Source organism: Amia ocellicauda, unplaced genomic scaffold (assembly GCF_036373705.1).
Source record: "Amia ocellicauda isolate fAmiCal2 unplaced genomic scaffold, fAmiCal2.hap1 HAP1_SCAFFOLD_47, whole genome shotgun sequence".
NCBI lineage: Eukaryota > Metazoa > Chordata > Actinopteri > Amiiformes > Amiidae > Amia > Amia ocellicauda.
In genome coordinates this window covers 513,094-533,720 of record NW_027102983.1, presented here as the reverse complement: position 1 = coordinate 533,720, position 20,627 = coordinate 513,094, and the positions used below count along the sequence as shown (strand labels likewise).

The following is a 20,627-nucleotide window of genomic DNA, read 5'->3' as shown; positions in this document are numbered from 1 at the left end:
AGGGACTGTCTGCGGCGCGCTGGTGTGTCCCGGACTTTAGAGTAGAGAGACAGTTCAACTGCAAGTATGAGCGGCAGAAACGGATATTGCCTTCCCTTTAAGTAGAGCGTCAGGGACAGCCTCCCTGGCTTACGGCCATACTAGCCTGAATACGCCCGATCTCGTCCGATCTCGGAAGCTAAGCAGGCTCGGGCCTGGTCAGTACTTGGATGGGAGACCGCCTGGGAATACCAGGTGCTGTAAGCTTTTGCATCTTTTACACACCAGAGGGCGACAAATCACGAGTTTTAACTTTGGATACTCGCAATTTCATCATTATTTCAGATTTGACTTCCCCAAATACACAGGCATACAATAGATCTTGTTCTCCAACGTAAACGGTCCCTAGTAACTAGGGTACATTCGTAAATAAATTGAGCATCATGGCTAGAAGTGACTAAATGTTGCCTAATCTTTCTCATCGAGAAATTACACAATTACAGCAACACAAAAAGGAACTCCACCGGACAAAGTTCAGTGCTCACAAGGAGCCTCATTCAACACACACGGTTCCATTCCCATTCATGCAAAGCACGAAAGTGTAAAACTTGGGAACATACTTGAGAGCAAAGATCACATTCAATCTCATTCAAGGCACGGATGTGAATGCAACGGGATGAAATTACTGAAATGATGCCTGCCCTCGAACTGTGATGATGGACTACCCGACTCGCCAATAATATTGGCTTCTGGTGTATTGAAATACAGGAGCTGCTGGATTTGTGTCATTTCTTACCCCCTCACCATAGTTTGTCAAATGTTTAAACAACTGAACTTATATTCAAGGTTTGTTTCTCTTCATATGTTTTACTGGTTTACATTTGTCTCAGCAACCTGTTGAATGATTCTTCTGCTTTCAAAACAAAATGACAACAGGATGAATGCACACACTTGAAAATACAATACATGCAATGTTATGCATCATAGTGATGCAACCTCCTTTCAGTTTCATACTGCATGTCAATTGAAATCCTTACTGAAATGCACACCTTCTCAAGATTGCGCTTGACTGGCGTGTCAGGCACTCAATTACAGCTGTTTTATCAAGACAATGTGTTCGTTTTGTAAAATATAGTTCCGGTCTGGTGTGGCACCCCAGCTAACGCACAACGTTGCCACAATGTTGCCACAACGTGGCGTGTTAGCAGGGACTGTCTGCGGCGCGCTGGTGTGTCCCGGGCTTTAGAGTAGAGAGACAGTTCAACTGTAAGTATGAACGGCAGAAACGGATATTGCCTTCCCTTTAAGTAGAGCGTCAGGGACAGCCTCCCTGGCTTACGGCCATACTAGCCTGAATACGCCCGATCTCGTCCGATCTCGGAAGCCAAGCAGGCTCGGGCCTGGTCAGTACTTGGATGGGAGACCGCCTGGGAATACCAGGTGCTGTAAGCTTTTGCATCTTTTACACACCAGAGGGCGACAAATCACGAGTTTTAACTTTGGATACACGCAATTTCATCATTATTTCAGATTTGACTTCCCCAAATACACAGGCATACAATAGATCTTGTTCTCCAACGTAAACGGTCCCTAGTAACTAGGGTACATTCGTAAATAAATTGAGCATCATGGCTAGAAGTGACTAAATGTTGCCTAATCTTTCTCATCGAGAAATGACACAATTACAGCAACACAAAAAGGAACTCCACCGGACAAAGTTCAGTGCTCACAAGGAGCCTCATTCAACACACACGGTTCCATTCCCATTCATGCAAAGCACGAAAGTGTAAAACTTGGGAACATACTTGAGAGCAAAGATCACATTCAATCTCATTCAAGGCACGGATGTGAATGCAACGGGATGAAATTACTGAAATGATGCCTGCCCTCGAACTGTGATGATGGACTACCCGACTCGCCAATAATATTGGGTTCTGGTGTATTGAAATACAGGAGCTGCTGGATTTGTGTGTTTTCTTACCCCCTCACCATAGTTTGTCAAATGTTTAAACAACTGAACTTATATTCAAGGTTTGTTTCTCTTCATATGTTTTACTGGTTTACATTTGTCTCAGCAACCTGTTGAATGATTCTTCTGCTTTCAAAACAAAATGACAACAGGATGAATGCACACACTTGAAAATACAATACATGCAATGTTATGCATCATAGTGATGCAACCTCCTTTCAGTTTCATACTGCATGTCAATTGAAATCCTTACTGAAATGCACACCTTCTCAAGATTGCGCTTGAATGGCGTGTCAGGCACTCAATTACAGCTGTTTTATCAAGACAATGTGTTCGTTTTGTAATACATAGGTCTGGTGTGGCACCCCAGCTAACGCACAACGTTGCCACAACGTTTCGTGTTAGCAGGGACTGTCTGCGGCGTGCTGGTGTGTCCCGGACTTTAGAGTAGAGAGACAGTTCAACTGTAAGTATGAGCGGCAGAAACGGATATTGCCTTCCCTTTAAGTAGAGCGTCAGGGACAGCCTCCCTGGCTTACGGCCATACTAGCCTGAATACGCCCGATCTCGTCCGATCTCGGAAACTAAGCAGGCTCGGGCCTGGTCAGTACTTGGATGGGAGACCGCCTGGGAATACCAGGTGCTGTAAGCTTTTGCATCTTTTACACACCAGAGGGCGACAAATCACGAGTTTTAACTTTGGATACACGCAATTTCATCATTATTTCAGATTTGACTTCCCCAAATACACAGGCATACAATAGATCTTGTTCTCCAATGTAAACGGTCCCTAGTAACTAGGGTACATTCGTAAATAAATTGAGCATCATGGCTAGAAGTGACTAAATGTTGCCTAATCTTTCTCATCGAGAAATGACACAATTACAGCAACACAAAAAGGAACTCCACCGGACAAAGTTCAGTGCTCACAAGGAGCCTCATTCAACACACACGGTTCCATTCCCATTCATGCAAAGCACGAAAGTGTAAAACTTGGGAACATACTTGAGAGCAAAGATCACATTCAATCTCATTCAAGGCACGGATGTGAATGCAACGGGATGAAATTACTGAAATGATGCCTGCCCTCGAACTGTGATGATGGACTACCCGACTCGCCAATAATATTGGGTTCTGGTGTATTGAAATACAGGAGCTGCTGGATTTGTGTGTTTTCTTACCCCCTCACCATAGTTTGTCAAATGTTTAAACAACTGAACTTATATTCAAGGTTTGTTTCTCTTCATATGTTTTACTGGTTTACATTTGTCTCAGCAACCTGTTGAATGATTCTTCTGCTTTCAAAACAAAATGACAACAGGATGAATGCACACACTTGTAAAAACAATACATGCAATGTTATGCATCATAGTGATGCAACCTCCTTTCAGTTTCATACTGCATGTCAATTGAAATCCTTACTGAAATGCACACCTTCTCAAGATTGCGCTTGACTGGCGTGTCAGGCACTCAATTACAGCTGTTTTATCAAGACAATGTGTTCGTTTTGTAATATATAGTTCCGGTCTGGTGTGGCACCCCAGCTAACGCACAACGTTGCCACAATGTTGCCACAACGTGGCGTGTTAGCAGGGACTGTCTGCGGCGCGCTGGTGTGTCCCGGGCTTTAGAGTAGAGAGACAGTTCAACTGTAAGTATGAACGGCAGAAACGGATATTGCCTTCCCTTTAAGTAGAGCGTCAGGGACAGCATTCCTAGCTCACGGCCATACTAGCCTGAATACGCCCGATCTCGTCCGATCTCGGAAGCTAAGCAGGCTCGGGCCTGGTCAGTACTTGGATGGGAGACCGCCTGGGAATACCAGGTGCTCTAAGCTTTTGCATCTTTTACACACCAGAGGGCGACATATCACGAGTTTTAACTTTGGATACACGCAATTTCATCATTATTTCAGATTTGACTTCCCCAAATACACAGGCATACAATAGATCTTGTTCTCCAATGTAAACGGTCCCTAGTAACTAGGGTACATTCATAAATAAATTGAGCATCATGGCTAGAAGTGACTAAATGTTGCCTAATCTTTCTCATCGAGAAATGACACAATTACAGCAACACAAAAAGGAACTCCACCGGACAAAGTTCAGTGCTCACAAGGAGCCTCATTCAACACACACGGTTCCATTCCCATTCATGCAAAGCACGAAAGTGTAAAACTTGGGAACATACTTGAGAGCAAAGATCACATTCAATCTCATTCAAGGCACGGATGTGAATGCAACAAGATGAAATTACTGAAATGATGCCTGCCCTCGAACTGTGATGATGGACTACCCGACTCGCCAATAATATTGGGTTCTGGTGTATTGAAATACAGGAGCTGCTGGATTTGTGTGTTTTCTTACCCCCTCACCATAGTTTGTCAAATGTTTAAACAACTGAACTTATATTCAAGGTTTGTTTCTCTTCATATGTTTTACTGGTTTACATTTGTCTCAGCAACCTGTTGAATGATTCTTCTGCTTTCAAAACAAAATGACAACAGGATGAATGCACACACTTGAAAATACAATACATGCAATGTTATGCATCATAGTGATGCAACCTCCTTTCAGTTTCATACTGCATGTCAATTTAAATCCTTACTGAAATGCACACCTTCTCAAGATTGCGCTTGACTGGCGTGTCAGGCACTCAATTACAGCTGTTTTATCAAGACAATGTGTTCGTTTTGTAATATATAGTTCCGGTCTGGTGTGGCACCCCAGCTAACGCACAACGTTGCCACAATGTTGCCACAACGTGGCGTGTTAGCAGGGACTGTCTGCGGCGCGCTGGTGTGTCCCGGGCTTTAGAGTAGAGAGACAGTTCAACTGTAAGTATGAACGGCAGAAACGGATATTGCCTTCCCTTTAAGTAGAGCGTCAGGGACAGCCTCCCTGGCTTACGGCCATACTAGCCTGAATACGCCCGATCTCGTCCGATCTCGGAAGCTAAGCAGGCTTGGGCCTGGTCAGTACTTGGATGGGAGACCGCCTGGGATTACCAGGTGCTGTAAGCTTTTGCATCTTTTACACACCAGAGGGCGACAAATCACGAGTTTTAACTTTGGATACACGCAATTTCATCATTATTTCAGATTTGACTTCCCCAAATACACAGGCATACAATAGATCTTGTTCTCCAACGTAAACGGTCCCTAGTAACTAGGGTACATTCGTAAATAAATTGAGCATCATGGCTAGAAGTGACTAAATGTTGCCTAATCTTTCTCATCGAGAAATGACACAATTACAGCAACACAAAAAGGAACTCCACCGGACAAAGTTCAGTGCTCACAAGGAGCCTCATTCAACACACACGGTTCCATTCCCATTCATGCAAAGCACGAAAGTGTAAAACTTGGGAACATACTTGAGAGCAAAGATCACATTCAATCTCATTCAAGGCACGGATGTGAATGCAACGGGATGAAATTACTGAAATGATGCCTGCCCTCGAACTGTGATGATGGACTACCCGACTCGCCAATAATATTGGGTTCTGGTGTATTGAAATACAGGAGCTGCTGGATTTGTGTGTTTTCTTACCCCCTCACCATAGTTTGTCAAATGTTTAAACAACTGAACTTATATTCAAGGTTTGTTTCTCTTCATATGTTTTACTGGTTTACATTTGTCTCAGCAACCTGTTGAATGATTCTTCTGCTTTCAAAACAAAATGACAACAGGATGAATGCACACACTTGAAAATACAATACATGCAATGTTATGCATCATAGTGATGCAACCTCCTTTCAGTTTCATACTGCATGTCAATTGAAATCCTTACTGAAATGCACACCTTCTCAAGATTGCGCTTGACTGGCGTGTCAGGCACTCAATTACAGCTGTATTATCAAGACAATGTGTTCGTTTTGTAAAATATAGTTCCGGTCTGGTGTGGCACCCCAGCTAACGCACAACGTTGCCACAACGTTTCGTGTTAGCAGGGACTGTCTGCGGCGCGCTGGTGTGTCCCGGACTTTAGAGTAGAGAGACAGTTCAACTGCAAGTATGAGCGGCAGAAACGGATATTGCCTTCCCTTTAAGTAGAGCGTCAGGGACAGCCTCCCTGGCTTTCGGCCATACTAGCCTGAATACGCCCGATCTCGTCCAATCTCGGAAGCTAAGCAGGCTCAGGCCTGGTCAGTACTTGGATGGGAGACCGCCTGGGAATACCAGGTGCTGTAAGCTTTTGCATCTTTTACACACCAGAGGGCGACAAATCACGAGTCTTAACTTTGGATACACGCAATTTCATCATTATTTCAGATTTGACTTCCCCAAATACACAGGCATACAATAGATCTTGTTCTCCAACGTAAACGGTCCCTAGTAACTAGGGTACATTCGTAAATAAATTGAGCATCATGGCTAGAAGTGACTAAATGTTGCCTAATCTTTCTCATCGAGAAATGACACAATTACAGCAACACAAAAAGGAACTCCACCGGACAAAGTTCAGTGCTCACAAGGAGCCTCATTCAACACACACGGTTCCATTCCCATTTATGCAAAGCACGAAAGTGTAAAACTTGGGAACATACTTGAGAGCAAAGATCACATTCAATCTCATTCAAGGCACGGATGTGAATGCAACGGGATGAAATTACTGAAATGATGCCTGCCCTCGAACTGTGATGATGGACTACCCGACTCGCCAATAATATTGGGTTCTGGTGTATTGAAATACAGGAGCTGCTGGATTTGTGTGTTTTCTTACCCCCTCACCATAGTTTGTCAAATGTTTAAACAACTGAACTTATATTCAAGGTTTGATTCTCTTCATATGTTTTACTGGTTTACATTTGTCTCAGCAACCTGTTGAATGATTCTTCTGCTTTCAAAACAAAATGACAACAGGATGAATGCACACACTTGAAAATACAATACATGCAATGTTATGCATCATAGTGATGCAACCTCCTTTCAGTTTCATACTGCATGTCAATTGAAATCCTTACTGAAATGCACACCTTCTCAAGATTGCGCTTGACTGGCGTGTCAGGCACTCAATTACAGCTGTTTTATCAAGACAATGTGTTCGTTTTGTAATATATAGTTCCGGTCTGGTGTGGCACCCCAGCTAACGCACAACGTTGCCACAATGTTGCCACAACGTGGCGTGTTAGCAGGGACTGGCTGCGGCGCGCTGGTGTGTCCCGGGCTTTAGAGTAGAGAGACAGTTCAACTGCAAGTATGAGCGGCAGAAACGGATATTGCCTTCCCTTTAAGTAGAGCGTCAGGGACAGCCTCCCTGGCTTACGGCCATACTAGCCTGAATACGCCCGATCTCGTCCGATCTCGGAAGCTAAGCAGGCTCGGGCCTGGTCAGTACTTGGATGGGAGACCGCCTGGGAATACCAGGTGCTGTAAGCTTTTGCATCTTTTACACAACAGAGGGCGACAAATCACGAGTTTTAACTTTGGATACACGCAATTTCATCATTATTTCAGATTTGACTTCCCCAAATACACAGGCATACAATAGATCTTGTTCTCCAACGTAAACGGTCCCTAGTAACTAGGGTACATTCGTAAATAAATTGAGCATCATGGCTAGAAGTGACTAAATGTTGCCTAATCTTTCTCATCGAGAAATGACACAATTACAGCAACACAAAAAGGAACTCCACCGGACAAAGTTCAGTGCTCACAAGGAGCCTCATTCAACACACACGGTTCCATTCCCATTCATGCAAAGCACGAAAGTGTAAAACTTGGGAACATACTTGAGAGCAAAGATCACATTCAATCTCATTCAAGGCACGGATGTGAATGCACCGGGATGAAATTACTGAAATGATGCCTGCCCTCGAACTGTGATGATTGACTACCCGACTCGCCAATAATATTGGGTTCTGGTGTTTTGAAATACAGGAGCTGCTGGATTTGTGTGTTTTCTTACCCCCTCACCATAGTTTGTCAAATGTTTAAACAACTGAACTTATATTCAAGGTTTGTTTCTCTTCAAATGTTTTACTGGTTTACATTTGTCTCAGCAACCTGTTGAATGATTCTTCTGCTTTCAAAACAAAATGACAACAGGATGAATGCACACACTTGAAAATACAATACATGCAATGTTATGCATCATAGTGATGCAACCTCCTTTCAGTTTCATACTGCATGTCAATTGAAATCCTTACTGAAATGCACACCTTCTCAAGATTGCGCTTGACTGGCGTGTCAGGCACTCAATTACAGCTGTTTTATCAAGACAATGTGTTCGTTTTGTAATATATAGTTCCGGTCTGGTGTGGCACCCCAGCTAACGCACAACGTTGCCACAATGTTGCCACAACGTGGCGTGTTAGCAGGGACTGGCTGCGGCGCGCTGGTGTGTCCCGGGCTTTAGAGTAGAGAGACAGTTCAACTGCAAGTATGAGCGGCAGAAACGGATATTGCCTTCCCTTTAAGTAGAGCGTCAGGGACAGCCTCCCTGGCTTACGGCCATACTAGCCTGAATACGCCCGATCTCGTCCGATCTCGGAAGCTAAGCAGGCTCGGGCCTGGTCAGTACTTGGATGGGAGACCGCCTGGGAATACCAGGTGCTGTAAGCTTTTGCATCTTTTACACACCAGAGGGCGACAAATCACGAGTTTTAACTTTGGATACACGCAATTTCATAATTATTTCAGATTTGACTTCCCCAAATACACAGGCATACAATAGATCTTGTTCTCCAACGTAAACGGTCCCTAGTAACTAGGGTACATTCGTAAATAAATTGAGCATCATGGCTAGAAGTGACTAAATGTTGCCTAATCTTTCTCATCGAGAAATGACACAATTACAGCAACACAAAAAGGAACTCCACCGGACAAAGTTCAGTGCTCACAAGGAGCCTCATTCAACACACACGGTTCCATTCCCATTCATGCAAAGCACGAAAGTGTAAAACTTGGGAACATACTTGAGAGCAAAGATCACATTCAATCTCATTCAAGGCACGGATGTGAATGCACCGGGATGAAATTACTGAAATGATGCCTGCCCTCGAACTGTGATGATTGACTACCCGACTCGCCAATAATATTGGGTTCTGGTGTTTTGAAATACAGGAGCTGCTGGATTTGTGTGTTTTCTTACCCCCTCACCATAGTTTGTCAAATGTTTAAACAACTGAACTTATATTCAAGGTTTGTTTCTCTTCAAATGTTTTACTGGTTTACATTTGTCTCAGCAACCTGTTGAATGATTCTTCTGCTTTCAAAACAAAATGACAACAGGATGAATGCACACACTTGAAAATACAATACATGCAATGTTATGCATCATAGTGATGCAACCTCCTTTCAGTTTCATACTGAATGTCAATTGAAATCCTTACTGAAATGCACACCTTCTCAAGATTGCGCTTGACAGGAGTGTCAGGCACTCAATTACAGCTGTTTTATCAAGACAATGTGTTCGTTTTGTAATATATAGTTCCGGTCTGGTGTGGCACCCCAGCTAACGCACAACGTTGCCACAATGTTGCCACAACGTGGCGTGTTAGCAGGGACTGTCTGCGGCGCGCTGGTGTGTCCCGGGCTTTAGAGTAGAGAGACAGTTCAACTGTAAGTATGAACGGCAGAAACGGATATTGCCTTCCCTTTAAGTAGAGCGTCAGGGACAGCCTTCCTGCCTTACGGCCATACTAGCCTGAATACGCCCGATCTCGTCCGATCTCGGAAGCCAAGCAGGCTCGGGCCTGGTCAGTACTTGGATGGGAGACTGCCTGGGAATACCAGGTGCTGTAAGCTCTTGCACCTTTTAATAAACTAGAGGGCGACATATCACGAGTTTTAACTTTGGATACACACAATTTCATCATTATTTCAGATTTTACTTCCCCAAATACACAGGCATACAATAGATCTTGTTCTCCAACGTAAACGGTCCCTAGTAACTAGGGTACATTCGTAAATAAATTGAGCATCATGGCTAGAAGTGACTAAATGTTGCCTAATCTTTCTCATCGAGAAATGACACAATTACAGCAACACAAAAAGGAACTCCACCGGACAAAGTTCAGTGCTCACAAGGAGCCTCATTCAACACACACGGTTCCATTCCCATTCATGCAAAGCACGAAAGTGTAAAACTTGGGAACATACTTGAGAGCAAAGATCACATTCAATCTCATTCAAGGCACGGATGTGAATGCAACGGGATGAAATTACTGAAATGATGCCTGCCCTCGAACTGTGATGATGGACTACCCGACTCGCCAATAATATTGGGTTCTGGTGTATTGAAATACAGGAGCTGCTGGATTTGTGTGTTTTCTTACCCCCTCACCATAGTTTGTCAAATGTTTAAACAACTGAACTTATATTCAAGGTTTGTTTCTCTTCATATGTTTTACTGGTTTACATTTGTCTCAGCAACCTGTTGAATGATTCTTCTGCTTTCAAAACAAAATGACAACAGGATGAATGCACACACTTGAAAATACAATACATGCAATGTTATGCATCATAGTGATGCAACCTCCTTTCAGTTTCATACTGCATGTCAATTGAAATCCTTACTGAAATGCACACCTTCTCAAGATTGCGCTTGACTGGCGTGTCAGGCACTCAATTACAGCTGTATTATCAAGACAATGTGTTCGTTTTGTAAAATATAGTTCCGGTCTGGTGTGGCACCCCAGCTAACGCACAACGTTGCCACAACGTTTCGTGTTAGCAGGGACTGCCTGCGGCGCGCTGGTGTGTCCCGGACTTTAGAGTAGAGAGACAGTTCAACTGCAAGTATGAGCGGCAGAAACGGATATTGCCTTCCCTTTAAGTAGAGCGTCAGGGACAGCCTCCCTGGCTTACGGCCATACTAGCCTGAATACGCCCGATCTCGTCCGATCTCGGAAGTCAAGCAGGCTTGGGCCTGGTCAGTATTTGGATGGGAGACCGCCTTGGAATACCAGGTGCTGTAAGCTTTTGCATCTTTTACACACCAGAGGGCGACAAATCACGAGTTTTAACTTTGGATACACGCAATTTCATCAATATTTCAGATTTTACTTCCCCAAATACACAGGCATACAATAGATCTTGTTCTCCAACGTAAACGGTCCCTAGTAACTAGGGTACATTCGTAAATAAATTGAGCATCATGGCTAGAAGTGACTAAATGTTGCCTAATCTTTCTCATCGAGAAATGACACAATTACAGCAACACAAAAAGGAACTCCACCGGACAAAGTTCAGTGCTCACAAGGAGCCTCATTCAACACACACGGTTCCATTCCCATTCATGCAAAGCACGAAAGTGTAAAACTTGGGAACATACTTGAGAGCAAAGATCACATTCAATCTCATTCAAGGCACGGATGTGAATGCAACGGGATGAAATTACTGAAATGATGCCTGCCCTCGAACTGTGATGATGGACTACCCGACTCGCCAATAATATTGGGTTCTGGTGTATTGAAATACAGGAGCTGCTGGATTTGTGTGTTTTCTTACCCCCTCACCATAGTTTGTCAAATGTTTAAACAACTGAACTTATATTCAAGGTTTGTTTCTCTTCATATGTTTTACTGGTTTACATTTGTCTCAGCAACCTCAGCAAGAATGATTCTTCTGCTTTCAAAACAAAATGACAACAGGATGAATGCACACACTTGAAAATACAATACATGCAATGTTATGCATCATAGTGATGCAACCTCCTTTCAGTTTCATACTGCATGTCAATTGAAATCCTTACTGAAATGCACACCTTCTCAAGATTGCGCTTGACTGGCGTGTCAGGCACTCAATTACAGCTGTATTATCAAGACAATGTGTTCGTTTTGTAATATATAGTTCCGGTCTGGTGTGGCACCCCAGCTAACGCACAACGTTGCCACAACGTTTCGTGTTAGCAGGGACTGTCTGCGGCGCGCTGGTGTGTCCCGGACTTTAGAGTAGAGAGACAGTTCAACTGCAAGTATGAGCGGCAGAAACGGATATTGCCTTCCCTTTAAGTAGAGCGTCAGGGACAGCCTCCCTGGCTTACGGCCATACTAGCCTGAATACGCCCGATCTCGTCCGATCTCGGAAGCTAAGCAGGCTCGGGCCTGGTCAGTACTTGGATGGGAGACCGCCTGGGAATACCAGGTGCTGTAAGCTTTTGCATCTTTTACACACCAAAGGGCGACAAATCACAAGTTTTAACTTTGGATACACGCAATTTCATCATTATTTCAGATTTGACTTCCCCAAATACACAGGCATACAATAGATCTTGTTCTCCAACGTAAACGGTCCCTAGTAACTAGTGTACATTTGTAAATAAATTGAGCATCATGGCTAGAAGTGACTAAATGTTGCCTAATCTTTCTCATCGAGAAATGACACAATTACAGCAACACAAAAAGGAACTCCACCGGACAAAGTTCAGTGCTCACAAGGAGCCTCATTCAACACACACGGTTCCATTCCCATTCATGCAAAGCACGAAAGTGTAAAACTTGGGAACATACTTGAGAGCAAAGATCACATTCAATCTCATTCAAGGCACGGATGTGAATGCAACGGGATGAAATTACTGAAATGATGCCTGCCCTCGAACTGTGATGATGGACTACCCGACTCGCCAATAATATTGGGTTCTGGTGTATTGAAATACAGGAGCTGCTGGATTTGTGTGTTTTCTTACCCCCTCACCATAGTTTGTCAAATGTTTAAACAACTGAACTTATATTCAAGGTTTGTTTCTCTTCATATGTTTTACTGGTTTACATTTGTCTCAGCAACCTGTTGAATGATTCTTCTGCTTTCAAAACAAAATGACAACAGGATGAATGCACACACTTGAAAATACAATACATGCAATGTTATGCATCATAGTGATGCAACCTCCTTTCAGTTTCATACTGCATGTCAATTGAAATCCTTACTGAAATGCACACCTTCTCAAGATTGCGCTTGACTGGCGTGTCAGGCACTCAATTACAGCTGTTTTATCAAGACAATGTGTTCGTTTTGTAATATATAGTTCCGGTCTGGTGTGGCACCCCAGCTAACGCACAACGTTGCCACAATGTTGCCACAACGTGGCGTGTTAGCAGGGACTGTCTGCGGCGCGCTGGTGTGTCCCGGGCTTTAGAGTAGAGAGACAGTTCAACTGTAAGTATGAACGGCAGAAACGGATATTGCCTTCCCTTTAAGTAGCGCGTCAGGGACAGCCTCCCTGGCTTACGGCCATACTAGCCTGAATACGCCCGATCTCGTCCGATCTCGGAAGCTAAGCAGGCTTGGGCCTGGTCAGTACTTGGATGGGAGACCCCCTGGGAATACCAGGTGCTGTAAGCTTTTGCATCTTTTACACACCAAAGGGCGACAAATCACGAGTTTTAACTTTGGATACACGCAATTTCATCATTATTTCAGATTTGACTTCCCCAAATACACAGGCATACAATAGATCTTGTTCTCCAACGTAAACGGTCCCTAGTAACTAGTGTACATTCGTAAATAAATTGAGCATCATGGCTAGAAGTGACTAAATGTTGCCTAATCTTTCTCATCGAGAAATGACACAATTACAGCAACACAAAAAGGAACTCCACCGGACAAAGTTCAGTGCTCACAAGGAGCCTCATTCAACACACACGGTTCCATTCCCATTCATGCAAAGCACGAAAGTGTAAAACTTGGGAAAATACTTGAGAGCAAAGATCACATTCAATCTCATTCAAGGCACGGATGTGAATGCAACGGGATGAAATTACTGAAATGATGCCTGCCCTCGAACTGTGATGATGGACTACCCGACTCGCCAATAATATTGGGTTCTGGTGTATTGAAATACAGGAGCTGCTGGATTTGTGTGTTTTCTTACCCCCTCACCATAGTTTGTCAAATGTTTAAACAACTGAACTTATATTCAAGGTTTGTTTCTCTTCATATGTTTTACTGGTTTACATTTGTCTCAGCAACCTGTTGAATGATTCTTCTGCTTTCAAAACAAAATGACAACAGGATGAATGCACACACTTGAAAATACAATACATGCAATGTTATGCATCATAGTGATGCAACCTCCTTTCAGTTTCATACTGCATGTCAATTGAAATCCTTACTGAAATGCACACCTTCTCAAGATTGCGCTTGACTGGCGTGTCAGGCACTCAATTACAGCTGTTTTATCAAGACAATGTGTTCGTTTTGTAATATATAGTTCCGGTCTGGTGTGGCACCCCAGCTAACGCACAACGTTGCCACAATGTTGCCACAACGTGGCGTGTTAGCAGGGACTGTCTGCGGCGCGCTGGTGTGTCCCGGGCTTTAGAGTAGAGAGACAGTTCAACTGTAAGTATGAACGGCAGAAACGGATATTGCCTTCCCTTTAAGTAGCGCGTCAGGGACAGCCTCCCTGGCTTACGGCCATACTAGCCTGAATACGCCCGATCTCGTCCGATCTCGGAAGCTAAGCAGGCTTGGGCCTGGTCAGTACTTGGATGGGAGACCCCCTGGGAATACCAGGTGCTGTAAGCTTTTGCATCTTTTACACACCAAAGGGCGACAAATCACGAGTTTTAACTTTGGATACACGCAATTTCATCATTATTTCAGATTTGACTTCCCCAAATACACAGGCATACAATAGATCTTGTTCTCCAACGTAAACGGTCCCTAGTAACTAGTGTACATTCGTAAATAAATTGAGCATCATGGCTAGAAGTGACTAAATGTTGCCTAATCTTTCTCATCGAGAAATGACACAATTACACCAACACAAAAAGGAACTCCACCGGACAAAGTTCAGTGCTCACAAGGAGCCTCATTCAACACACACGGTTCCATTCCCATTCATGCAAAGCACGAAAGTGTAAAACTTGGGAAAATACTTGAGAGCAAAGATCACATTCAATCTCATTCAAGGCACGGATGTGAATGCAACGGGATGAAATTACTGAAATGATGCCTGCCCTCGAACTGTGATGATGGACTACCCGACTCGCCAATAATATTGGGTTCTGGTGTATTGAAATACAGGAGCTGCTGGATTTGTGTGTTTTCTTACCCCCTCACCATAGTTTGTCAAATGTTTAAACAACTGAACTTATATTCAAGGTTTGTTTCTCTTCATATGTTTTACTGGTTTACATTTGTCTCAGCAACCTGTTGAATGATTCTTCTGCTTTCAAAACAAAATGACAACAGGATGAATGCACACACTTGAAAATACAATACATGCAATGTTATGCATCATAGTGATGCAACCTCCTTTCAGTTTCATACTGCATGTCAATTGAAATCCTTACTGAAATGCACACCTTCTCAAGATTGCGCTTGACTGGCGTGTCAGGCACTCAATTACAGCTGTTTTATCAAGACAATGTGTTCGTTTTGTAATATATAGTTCCGGTCTGGTGTGGCACCCCAGCTAACGCACAACGTTGCCACAATGTTGCCACAACGTGGCGTGTTAGCAGGGACTGTCTGCGGCGCGCTGGTGTGTCCCGGGCTTTAGAGTAGAGAGACAGTTCAACTGTAAGTATGAACGGCAGAAACGGATATTGCCTTCCCTTTAAGTAGCGCGTCAGGGACAGCCTCCCTGGCTTACGGCCATACTAGCCTGAATACGCCCGATCTCGTCCGATCTCGGAAACTAAGCAGGCTCGGGCCTGGTCAGTACTTGGATGGGAGACCCCCTGGGAATACCAGGTGCTGTAAGCTTTTGCATCTTTTACACACCAAAGGGCGACAAATCACGAGTTTTAACTTTGGATACACGCAATTTCATCATTATTTCAGATTTGACTTCCCCAAATACACAGGCATACAATAGATCTTGTTCTCCAACGTAAACGGTCCCTAGTAACTAGTGTACATTCGTAAATAAATTGAGCATCATGGCTAGAAGTGACTAAATGTTGCCTAATCTTTCTCATCGAGAAATGACACAATTACACCAACACAAAAAGGAACTCCACCGGACAAAGTTCAGTGCTCACAAGGAGCCTCATTCAACACACACGGTTCCATTCCCATTCATGCAAAGCACGAAAGTGTAAAACTTGGGAAAATACTTGAGAGCAAAGATCACATTCAATCTCATTCAAGGCACGGATGTGAATGCAACGGGATGAAATTACTGAAATGATGCCTGCCCTCGAACTGTGATGATGGACTACCCGACTCGCCAATAATATTGGGTTCTGGTGTATTGAAATACAGGAGCTGCTGGATTTGTGTGTTTTCTTACCCCCTCACCATAGTTTGTCAAATGTTTAAACAACTGAACTTATATTCAAGGTTTGTTTCTCTTCATATGTTTTACTGGTTTACATTTGTCTCAGCAACCTGTTGAATGATTCTTCTGCTTTCAAAACAAAATGACAACAGGATGAATGTACACACTTGAAAATACAATACATGCAATGTTATGCATCATAGTGATGCAACCTCATTTCAGTTTCATACTGCATGTCAATTGAAATCCTTACTGAAATGCACACCTTCACAAGATTGCGCTTGACTGCCGTGTCAGGCACTCAATTACAGCTGTTTTATCAAGACAATGTGTTCGTTTTGTAAAATATAGTTCCGGTCTGGTGTGGCACCCCAGCTAACGCACAACGTTGCCACAATGTTGCCACAACGTGGCGTGTTAGCAGGGACTGTCTGCGGCGCGCTGGTGTGTCCCGGGCTTTAGAGTAGAGAGACAGTTCAACTGTAAGTATGAACGGCAGAAACGGATATTGCCTTCCCTTTAAGTAGAGCGTCAGGGACAGCCTCCCTGGCTTACGGCCATACTATCCTGAATACGCCCGATCTCGTCAGATCTCGGAAGCTAAGCAGGCTCGGGCCTGGTCAGTACTTGGATGGGAGACCGCCTGGGAATACCAGGTGCTGTAAGCTTTTGCATCTTTTACACTCCAGAGGGCGACAAATCACGAGTTTTAACTTTGGATACACGCAATTTCATCATTATTTCAGATTTGACTTCCCCAAATACACAGGCATACAATAGATCTTGTTCTCCTACGTAAACGGTCCCTAGTAACTAGGGTACATTCGTAAATAAATTGAGCATCATGGCTAGAAGTGACTAAATGTTGCCTAATCTTTCTCATCGAGAAATGACACAATTACAGCAACACAAAAAGGAACTCCACCGGACAAAGATCAGTGCTCACAAGGAGCCTCATTCAACACACACGGTTCCATTCCCATTCATGCAAAGCACGAAAGTGTAAAACTTGGGAACATACTTGAGAACAAAGATCACATTCAATCTCATTCAAGGCACGGATGTGAATGCAACGGGATGAAATTACTGAAATGATGCCTGCCCTCGAACTGTGATGATGGACTACCCGACTCGCCAATAATATTGGGTTCTGGTGTATTGAAATACAGGAGCTGCTGGATTTGTGTGTTTTCTTACCCCCTCACCATAGTTTGTCAAATGTTTAAACAACTGAACTTATATTCAAGGTTTGTTTCTCTTCATATGTTTTACTGGTTTACATTTGTCTCAGCAACCTCAGCAAAAATGATTCTTCTGCTTTCAAAACAAAATGACAACAGGATGAATGCACACACTTGAAAATACAATACATGCAATGTTATGCATCATAGTGATGCAACCTCCTTTCAGTTTCATACTGCATGTCAATTGAAATCCTTATTGAAATGCACACCTTCTCAAGATTGCGCTTGACTGGCGTGTCAGGCACTCAATTACAGCTGTATTATCAAGACAATGTGTTCGTTTTGTAAAATATAGTTCCGGTCTGGTGTGGCACCCCAGCTAACGCACAACGTTGCCACAACGTTTCGTGTTAGCAGGGACTGTCTGCGGCGCGCTGGTGTGTCCCGGACTTTAGAGTAGAGAGACAGTTCAACTGCAAGTATGAGCGGCAGAAACGGATATTGCCTTCCCTTTAAGTAGAGCGTCAGGGACAGCCTTCCTGGCTTACGGCCATACTAGCCTGAATACGCCCGATCTCGTCCGATCTCGGAAGCTAAGCAGGCTCGGGCCTGGTCAGTACTTGGATGGGAGACTGCCTGGGAATACCAGGTGCTGTAAGCTTTTGCATCTTTTACACACCAGAGGGCGACAAATCACGAGTTTTAACTTTGGATACACGCAATTTCATCATTATTTCAGATTTGACTTCCCCAAATACACAGGCATACAATAGATCTTGTTCTCCAACGTAAACGGTCCCTAGTAACTAGGGTACATTCGTAAATAAATTGAGCATCATGGCTAGAAGTGACTAAATGTTGCCTAATCTTTCTCATCGAGAAATGACACAATTACAGCAACACAAAAAGGAACTCCACCGGACAAAGTTCAGTGCTCACAAGGAGCCTCATTCAACACACACGGTTCCATTCCCATTCATGCAAAGCACGAAAGTGTAAAACTTGGGAACATACTTGAGAGCAAAGATCACATTCAATCTCATTCAAGGCACGGATGTGAATGCAACGGGATGAAATTACTGAAATGATGCCTGCCCTCGAACTGTGAAGATGGACTTCCCGACTCGCCAATAATATTGGGTTCTGGTGTATTGAAATACAGGAGCTGCTGGATTTGTGTGTTTTCTTACCCCCTCACCATAGTTTGTCAAATGTTTAAACAACTGAACTTATATTCAAGGTTTGTTTCTCTTCATATGTTTTACTGGTTTACATTTGTCTCAGCAACCTGTTGAATGATTCTTCTGCTTTCAAAACAAAATGACAACAGGATGAATGCACACACTTGAAAATACAATACATGCAATGTTATGCATCATAGTGATGCAACCTCCTTTCAGTTTCATACTGCATGTCAATTGAAATCCTTACTGAAATGCACACCTTCTCAAGATTGCGCTTGACTGGCGTGTCAGGCACTCAATTACAGCTGTTTTATCAAGACAATGTGTTCGTTTTGTAATATATAGTTCCGGTCTGGTGTGGCACCCCAGCTAACGCACAACGTTGCCACAACGTTTCGTGTTAGCAGGGACTGTCTGCGGCGCGCTGGTGTGTCCCGGACTTTAGAGTAGAGAGACAGTTCAACTGCAAGTATGAGCGGCAGAAACGGATATTGCCTTCCCTTTAAGTAGAGCGTCAGGGAGAGCCTTCCTGGCTTACGGCCATACTAGCCTGAATACGCCCGATCTCGTCCGATCTCGGAAGCCAAGCAGGCTCGGGCCTGGTCAGTACTTGGATGGGAGACCGCCTGGGAATAACAGGTGCTGTAAGCTTTTGCATCTTTTACACACCAGAGGGCGACAAATCACGAGTTTTAACTTTGGATACACGCAATTTCATCATTATTTCAGATTTGACTTCCCCAAATACACAGGCATACAATAGATCTTGTTCTCCAACGTAAACGGTCCCTAGTAACTAGGGTACATTCGTAAATAAATTGAGCATCATGGCTAGAAGTGACTAAATGTTGCCTAATCTTTCTCATCGAGAAATGACACAATTACAGCAACACAAAAAGGAACTCCACCGGACAAAGTTCAGTGCTCACAAGGAGCCTCATTCAACACACACGGTTCCATTCCCATTCATGCAAAGCACGAAAGTGTAAAACTTGGGAACATACTTGAGAGCAAAGATCACATTCAATCTCATTCAAGGCACGGATGTGAATGCAACGGGATGAAATTACTGAAATGATGCCTGCCCTCGAACTGTGATGATGGACTACCCGACTCGCCAATAATATTGGGTTCTGGTGTATTGAAATACAGGAGCTGCTGGATTTGTGTGTTTTCTTACCCCCTCACCATAGTTTGTCAAATGTTTAAACAACTGAACTTATATTCAAGGTTTGTTTCTCTTCATATGTTTTACTGGTTTACATTTGTCTCAGCAACCTGTTGAATGATTCTTCTGCTTTCAAAACAAAATGACAACAGGATGAATGCACACACTTGAAAATACAATACATGCAATGTTATGCATCATAGTGATGCAACCTCCTTTCAGTTTCATACTGCATGTCAATTGAAATCCTTACTGAAATGCACACCTTCTCAAGATTGCGCTTGACTGGCGTGTCAGGCACTCAATTACAGCTGTTTTATCAAGAGAATGTGTTCGTTTTGTAATATATAGTTCCGGTCTGGTGTGGCACCCCAGCTAACGCACAACGTTGCCACAACGTTTCGTGTTAGCAGGGACTGTCTGCGGCGTGCTGGTGTGTCCCGGACTTTAGAGTAGAGAGACAGTTCAACTGCAAGTATGAGCGGCAGAAACGGATATTGCCTTCCCTTTAAGTAGAGCGTCAGGGACAGCCTCCCTGGCTTACGGCCATACTAGCCTGAATACGCCCGATCTCGTCTGATCTCGGAAGCTAAGCAGGCTCGGGCCTGGTCAGTACTTGGATGGGAGACCACCTGGGAATACCAGGTGCTGTAAGCTTTTGCATCTTTTACACACCAGAGGGCGACAAATCACGAGTTTTAACTTTGGATACACGCAATTTCATCATTATTTCAGATTTGACTTCCCCAAATACACAGGCATACAATAGATCTTGTTCTCCAACGTAAACGGTCCCTAGTAACTAGGGTACATTCGTAAATAAATTGAGCATCATGGCTAGAAGAGACTAAATGTTGCCTAATCTTTCTCATCGAGAAATGACACAATTACAGCAACACAAAAAGGAACTCCACCGGACAAAGTTCAGTGCTCACAAGGAGCCTCATTCAACACACACGGTTCCATTC

General features: G+C 43.6%; 18 non-coding genes across 18 annotated transcripts; all 18 read left to right on the top strand.

Annotated features, from left to right (window-relative positions):
• Positions 1-127: 127 nt before the first annotated feature.
• LOC136736975 (5S ribosomal RNA) lies at positions 128-246 on the top strand. Its single transcript, XR_010811953.1, has one exon. It is a non-coding gene; the product is annotated as a 5S ribosomal RNA (ribosomal RNA).
• Positions 247-1,312: 1,066 nt separating this feature from the next.
• Positions 1,313-1,431, top strand: LOC136737186 (5S ribosomal RNA). The gene has a single exon (XR_010812154.1). It is a non-coding gene; the product is annotated as a 5S ribosomal RNA (ribosomal RNA).
• A 1,050-nt stretch (positions 1,432-2,481) lies between these two features.
• Positions 2,482-2,600, top strand: LOC136737335 (5S ribosomal RNA). Its single transcript, XR_010812298.1, has one exon. It is a non-coding gene; the product is annotated as a 5S ribosomal RNA (ribosomal RNA).
• Positions 2,601-3,666: 1,066 nt separating this feature from the next.
• On the top strand, positions 3,667-3,785 carry LOC136736769 (5S ribosomal RNA). Its single transcript, XR_010811824.1, has one exon. It is a non-coding gene; the product is annotated as a 5S ribosomal RNA (ribosomal RNA).
• A 1,066-nt stretch (positions 3,786-4,851) lies between these two features.
• Positions 4,852-4,970, top strand: LOC136737353 (5S ribosomal RNA). The gene has a single exon (XR_010812315.1). It is a non-coding gene; the product is annotated as a 5S ribosomal RNA (ribosomal RNA).
• A 1,055-nt stretch (positions 4,971-6,025) lies between these two features.
• Positions 6,026-6,144, top strand: LOC136736694 (5S ribosomal RNA). Its single transcript, XR_010811751.1, has one exon. It is a non-coding gene; the product is annotated as a 5S ribosomal RNA (ribosomal RNA).
• A 1,066-nt stretch (positions 6,145-7,210) lies between these two features.
• Positions 7,211-7,329, top strand: LOC136736974 (5S ribosomal RNA). Its single transcript, XR_010811952.1, has one exon. It is a non-coding gene; the product is annotated as a 5S ribosomal RNA (ribosomal RNA).
• A 1,066-nt stretch (positions 7,330-8,395) lies between these two features.
• Positions 8,396-8,514, top strand: LOC136736973 (5S ribosomal RNA). Its single transcript, XR_010811951.1, has one exon. It is a non-coding gene; the product is annotated as a 5S ribosomal RNA (ribosomal RNA).
• A 1,066-nt stretch (positions 8,515-9,580) lies between these two features.
• On the top strand, positions 9,581-9,699 carry LOC136736748 (5S ribosomal RNA). The gene has a single exon (XR_010811803.1). It is a non-coding gene; the product is annotated as a 5S ribosomal RNA (ribosomal RNA).
• Positions 9,700-10,755: 1,056 nt separating this feature from the next.
• On the top strand, positions 10,756-10,874 carry LOC136736655 (5S ribosomal RNA). Its single transcript, XR_010811715.1, has one exon. It is a non-coding gene; the product is annotated as a 5S ribosomal RNA (ribosomal RNA).
• A 1,058-nt stretch (positions 10,875-11,932) lies between these two features.
• LOC136736972 (5S ribosomal RNA) lies at positions 11,933-12,051 on the top strand. Its single transcript, XR_010811950.1, has one exon. It is a non-coding gene; the product is annotated as a 5S ribosomal RNA (ribosomal RNA).
• A 1,066-nt stretch (positions 12,052-13,117) lies between these two features.
• On the top strand, positions 13,118-13,236 carry LOC136737054 (5S ribosomal RNA). The gene has a single exon (XR_010812028.1). It is a non-coding gene; the product is annotated as a 5S ribosomal RNA (ribosomal RNA).
• Positions 13,237-14,302: 1,066 nt separating this feature from the next.
• Positions 14,303-14,421, top strand: LOC136737043 (5S ribosomal RNA). Its single transcript, XR_010812017.1, has one exon. It is a non-coding gene; the product is annotated as a 5S ribosomal RNA (ribosomal RNA).
• A 1,066-nt stretch (positions 14,422-15,487) lies between these two features.
• On the top strand, positions 15,488-15,606 carry LOC136737351 (5S ribosomal RNA). Its single transcript, XR_010812313.1, has one exon. It is a non-coding gene; the product is annotated as a 5S ribosomal RNA (ribosomal RNA).
• A 1,066-nt stretch (positions 15,607-16,672) lies between these two features.
• LOC136736630 (5S ribosomal RNA) lies at positions 16,673-16,791 on the top strand. Its single transcript, XR_010811691.1, has one exon. It is a non-coding gene; the product is annotated as a 5S ribosomal RNA (ribosomal RNA).
• Positions 16,792-17,849: 1,058 nt separating this feature from the next.
• LOC136737261 (5S ribosomal RNA) lies at positions 17,850-17,968 on the top strand. Its single transcript, XR_010812227.1, has one exon. It is a non-coding gene; the product is annotated as a 5S ribosomal RNA (ribosomal RNA).
• A 1,055-nt stretch (positions 17,969-19,023) lies between these two features.
• Positions 19,024-19,142, top strand: LOC136737375 (5S ribosomal RNA). The gene has a single exon (XR_010812337.1). It is a non-coding gene; the product is annotated as a 5S ribosomal RNA (ribosomal RNA).
• Positions 19,143-20,197: 1,055 nt separating this feature from the next.
• LOC136737097 (5S ribosomal RNA) lies at positions 20,198-20,316 on the top strand. The gene has a single exon (XR_010812070.1). It is a non-coding gene; the product is annotated as a 5S ribosomal RNA (ribosomal RNA).
• The last annotated feature ends 311 nt before the right edge of the window (positions 20,317-20,627 follow it).